Source organism: Solea solea, chromosome 9, assembly GCF_958295425.1.
Source record: "Solea solea chromosome 9, fSolSol10.1, whole genome shotgun sequence".
Classification (NCBI taxonomy): Eukaryota; Metazoa; Chordata; class Actinopteri; order Pleuronectiformes; family Soleidae; genus Solea; species Solea solea.
In genome coordinates, this window is record NC_081142.1 from 13,436,147 (window position 1) to 13,442,146 (window position 6,000).

Below are 6,000 nucleotides of genomic sequence, written 5' to 3' on the forward strand. Positions count from 1 at the left end.
ATGTCAATGTGGCTCTGCATTTCTTACATCCACCATCCAACCACGTGAGGCAGGAGGTTTGCAGCAGTAATTCTCCTCACATGAATGCATTATCTGTCATAATGTTTCCCAAACTTAAAAGCAGCACGGTGCTGCAGACGAAGCAGCATGTCTAGACTAAGAAGAAAATGTGGATGGATGGACAAATCCAAATCTACAATACCTCCAAAGCATGCTTGTTGTCATTCTTTGTGTCATCCATCTTGATTTGCTGCCAGCTTTCATTCGTACACAGTTGCTGCTTTCTGCTGCTGATAGTGAGTGCTGCCGCTGTCCCTGTGGGGAAGAATGAGAGGTTGAAGGAGACGCAGCCCGGCAGCCGCCCACTACACTCATACAGATTTATTATTTGTGCAGTCACTCAGGACATTTCACAGCTGTGTTTACCTTGGACCCTGTCATGAGTATTAGGTGGCAGGGCCCAGGAATGCAGATGTGATTATCCATTCATAGATCCACTACTTCCCTGTCCACAGACCCACCACCAATGACACCATTAATCAAAATGTATATAGTTTATAAAACATCCTAACATGCATTTTCCATGAGACCATAATTCACACAGTCAAAGATTTATTAAAACGGAGGTTTAGCTGTAATGTCATGACAGTTCCCCCAATTAGGTTGCCTTAGTGTGAAGTCATCACAGCCTCGGTCTACCGTAACTGTGGGAACGTGTCCAGCTCTTCTCTGGACGGAAAGATCGGCAGGATTTTATGCGCTGGCCTGCCAAAACTGGATAGACTCGCTTTGTACTCTAGTCTTGCCTATACATTTAAATATATAAAATAAGGACCATCATATTCCAACAACAACAACGTGCTAGGTTGTGGAATCAGGCGTAAAGGAGTATGTCAGTTCACTTGCCTAAGAGTATAGAGGAATAGTGTCCCCCCCCCCCACCCCCCCTTTATTCATAGTATGCTCTATGAATAAATTGTGTTTTTGTTTTTAAAAGTTATCAAAGATCAGAGTTCAATGTCTGACTTTCTTGTAAAAGTTGTCCAATGCAACCGCAGCAGGCCACTGAAAGAATGCTAGCACACATCAAAGGTGTCATCATTTTCAGCAGAAAACAAATATCACTCCATCCGTAAACCGCCCCCTTCTTTCTTTCCTTGTTGTTGGCTTCACATTCCTCTTGCTATTCACACAACACCTTGAGAGTGTCGATTACTTTACCTGAGATGCTGTATGCTGTCTGTCAGTTGTGCCATAACCTTTAACGTGGACAAAAAAAACACGTTACCCCCTTCCCCATTTTTTTTTACGAGCCACTCTTTTCTCTCCTCTTTTTTCTGTTCATCGCCTTATTCTGAATTGCCCTTTAAATGTTCTGCTGACCTTTTATATATGACTCTAAAATGAGTGGAATCGTTAAATACCCTAACAAAGCATCACGTCTACTTTTTTGTCTAATGTTCTCTGTCAGCCTCATTATAAAAACTACTCCATAATGATCCAATTTTTTTTACACTCACTCATTGGAATAATCAGGGCTTACAGCAAACGTTGTCTTACCCAAGTCGTTTTTTAAGTTACAGTGTATCACAGAGCCATTAATCCACCTACTGTCTGTGATATTTGAGTGCAAGTAAAAAGAGAGGAAGATGTCGGGTACAACTGTGCTCTGCCATTACCTCATGCTATTCATACAAATACAACGTGGCCCTATTTTGTAGTCAGTGTCATATCCAACATAGTAATACCATATATTATCTGTTGACAGCGAGCTAAAACGATCCCTGATAAACGGTATCACCACCTTTAAAGTGCCATGAAATACATTTTAGAGAAAGAGAATGCTAAGGAACTGAGGAAGGACAGCTAAATAGTTTAAGAATATTTTATCATACAGAAAACAAAATACAGCACATTAACTCTTGCTCTGGAGGCATTGCATGAGGTCGTCTGTGAGGAGAGACGGAGAGGGATGAGTCCCCAACCGATCGGGACATATGTTGCTGGATGCTACTCGTCTCATTACGGTTCATATGTTTTATTCACGCTCGACTGCTGTTTACTATGTAAATTATGTGTCAGTTCACATGTGCGGGCATGACGAGAACATATGGATCCACTTTTACATGCTAATGAGGTCATGTTGGAATAGAGCTGTGGTTTGAGTGATGAGTGGCGTTTATGTTAACAGTCTCGTTCACAGGGACAGTTTTTGTATTTTGTATATAGGTGAAGGTGTGGTGGTGATGCAGGTGAGAGACACTCAGCTGCAAAAAGTTCAAACGATTCTGGTTAAACAATTGTTCACACTGTGACTTGATGTCCTTTCAAAGCTAATGGTGTCCCAGGAAGTAACCCTGGCAGAGAGAGAGAGTGCCATGCATGGGATGTAGGTAGAGTAGGTCATGTGTGTTGTAATGCACATGCATGCATGCACACATGCTCACATGCTCACACATATGGAATGCCCATCCACAGGCATACATACACACAAGTATTAAGCGCATGAATGCACGAGTATGCGCACACATGCATGCAAACACTGCGTCCTTATCCTACTTTGTACTTCAGAAGATGATACTGAGTAACTGTAGCATCCAGTCTGCTCTCATCAGTCTAGTCGTTACATTGACTGGGCTGTAAACCTGTGATGCAGTCAACTCTTCTCCACAACAACCCCTTGAAATGTCCTCATATACCGATGCTCTAAATAATATTTAAATCAAACTGTACTAATCAAATCAGTTCTCTCACAATATTTGTTCTATTCTATTCTTCAGAAAACGAAGTGAAATGTTGTATTTTTATATTCTGTTGATAAATGTTACATTTTGACATTTCACACATGTAATAACAACATTTCTTATGTGGCATAATTTACACATACTGCGAATTTGCATAACAGGTTGAATGACAACATACTGTATGATTCTGGTGACGAGTTGTGGAAACACAAAAATGCTCATAACGTGCCTTTTTGACACTTACAGCACATTTCTTTACCTAAAATACTGGCACAAAGGCCTTGGTAACTCCAGCCCTAAGTATATGGATCTCACCTAAGCTGAAAAGTATCAGATGTCGTTTCCAAACTAAATCCCACCTTTAAACCTTGCCCTCTAGGAAATCTTCCTTTTTCATTAATTTGCTTTTTCATAATGTCTTGTTTCCCTACATGCATACATTTATGATATTGTGGCTCTCCTGACCCTGTCTCCTGGAATAAAAAGATGTTTTATCGCAGTAGGGCAATGCGAGCAAATAAAGGTTAAATTAGAACAAGACAAATATTGTTCCTTGGCATAGTTTCCTCTTACCTCAGACATAGAGATCTTTATCAAACCTTACACCTCACACCAAAAACCCCCCGATCACAATCATCCTCTCAGGATCACATCTGAAACCAGCTCGAAATGCAAAGAGAAAAATAGACTGTGGCTCCAGCAGCCTGTCAGCTCCGCTCACATCTTTATCTTTCTTCTGTGTCTTTCTATACAGAAGACAAGTGGGCCCTGACTGTGGCATGTGGAAGAGAGAAACGTCCATTTTAATATCCTGTCTGAACCGTACTGTCGCCGTCAGCCTCGCGTCTATCAGTGGATCTGGCTGGATCTGGTGTAGGGAGGATGCACCCGGATATCTGATGTTCCCCTGGCTCTCTCTTTGCCTTCAACATGGCAAGGACATGCAGCAAATTACTGTGGGAAGGAGATGCATTCCGAGTGGTTTGTGGGGAGTGTTTGGCAGTGAAAAGGGAAAAGTGCAACATCAAGGTTAAAGAAATATAAGTATTTTTTTCTTTTAAACCTTGATATTGCATTTTTCCGTTTTCACTTTGAAAGTGAATTGTCATTTAAGTAGATTTTTTTTTGAGTATTTAAAAATCAAGTTCAATTTTCTAGTGGCACATGAGGAACAGGCTAATTTTATACTTTGACAGCCCACACCACACGTTTTCCCCCCCCCCTTGTTCAGTGGTACAAACTAGTTTATTTTCAACTTGTGTATAATATGTGCTGTCTTGTTGCATGTGCAAAAAAACACATTGTAGGTCTCCTCTCTGGTAATGGCTTTAACCATTATTTGCTTTGAGTCCTATGCTCTTGCCACAGGAGTAACCACTAAAGCAACGCCGACTCTGAGCAAACAGCGCACCTCCCATTTGTACATCCATTTTTTCCAAAAAGTACACGCTTGTGCAGTCCTGCTTCCATTAACAGTGCCATTTGAATTGATTTGTCACTTAAAGTTTAGAAAGACACCAGCAGAAACAATCTGGAGGAATAGAGGAAAGGAAACAAAAGGAGAAAAAGACAAAAACGACAGCTGCACATCTGCCAGAGCCTCATTCATGGCACCTCTCCATCTTGCCTCGCATGACCTTGTCTTAAAGTACAGGCTATGAAGTTTCCCCAGTTTATAAATAGTCCCTGCTAAATTCTGCTCTTCAGTGAATTATTTCAGCAGTGAAGGATTTTCTTCCCCTTGTTTTCTTTCCTCCTTACTCTGGCACCTCACCCTTCATTGCATATTGTACAGACAGGGTGCCAAAAATATGCCCAGAGGTGTGTGGCAACCACCTACCATGTTTAACCACGCTTCCACAGTGCACTTCCACAGTTTGTTTGTGGCTATACAAAGCTCCCACCGTGCGAATGCAAGCTGAAGTGAATTGACCGAATGCTCTTGGACGAGATGTTTTGTTATTATTTTCACACACCTTCTTTTCTTATCGAGTTCTGGCATAAAAAGAAAATTGTCATTGTATCCAGCTTGAAAGTGGTGATAAGGTGACATTTAACAACAGGGCAGTAGTTGCAGTCATGGTTAAAGGGTATAGCTGTCTCTGGTGGACAAATGTGTTTCGCAGAAACAAAAGCAACATAAATCATTGTTTAATAAGATACAGGACGGGAAGTTTGTTGTCACATGGACAGTAAAAAAAACAAAACAGTTCAGACCATTCAATGATATTCTTACTTCACCAATCTCCCTCTCCCCTAAAATAAACAATAAAAATGTGCATAAATAATAAGATTTAAAATAAAAATTAAACAAAAAGTTTAAGTGCAGAAGAAACCTGCGTTTAAAAGAAAGTATGAAGAAGCTACTGCTTATCTATCAGCTTTTATAAAAGTACATATTTATTTATATACATTATATGCATATGATTTCTTGATCTTTCATCTGGGACACATAAAGTAATCCTGAACCTTGAATCTTGAAATCTAAATTTCTAAACAAAGCAAATATAATAACAAATCTTGAAGGAAAGGACATTTAGTATCCTGCAATTGTCTTTATATCAACATAATAGCAAAGTATGTTGTCTTACAAATGATGTGCGTGTAACTTTATTTGAATATGTATATACCTTATTTAATAAAATGTCACAGACAGCTGGTAAGACGCTGGCAAGCGCTGCGTAGGGAATTCTTACAGATGGAACAACTGAGGCTTAAATTAGAACAATGTGAATGGAATTGATAGACATAAGGTACAGGTCCTGCACAACAACAATAACAACAACAGATTTACAGTTTTTACCCATGGCACTTATGCTACATGGATTTGTTAGTCAGCTGAGTCTGATCTCACTGAAATCAGTAAAGGGGTTTTTGTTCTGTGTACATTCTGTTGTATAATAAATACAGGCATTGCTCACTGCTCACATGTATTTTGCTATTCACACTTATTACGAACCATCATGTGTGAATTTGGGAACAAATCAGACGATGCAGCGTGACCAGACCATGTGTGTTTGCACATACATGTTGTTCCATATGCAGTTTGTTGCTGAGTGTGCCAGTATTTATATAGTGCTGTATAGTGGGGAAGGTGGTAGACGCAGAAGATTTCTGCTTGGGGCACCCTCACAAAAAAAAACAAAACAAAACAAAAAGAGAGCCTCAGTCATCAGCATGGGGTACAAAGTGCAGCTGCCCTGCTAATGAGATTTTAAAATGGGCCATAATGCCCCATTAAATGGCCCTACATGGA

The 6,000-nt window shown here is 40.1% G+C and overlaps 1 long non-coding RNA gene across 1 annotated transcript in view; it reads left to right on the plus strand.

Annotated features, from left to right (window-relative positions):
• LOC131465240 (uncharacterized) overlaps nucleotides 1–3,967 on the plus strand; it is a 52,190-nt gene extending 48,223 nt beyond the window's left edge. The window contains exon 3 of the long non-coding RNA XR_009241297.1: nucleotides 3,499–3,967. This is a non-coding gene — a long non-coding RNA (uncharacterized LOC131465240). The remainder of the gene's footprint in view (nucleotides 1–3,498) is intronic.
• Nucleotides 3,968–6,000: the final 2,033 nt, after the last annotated feature.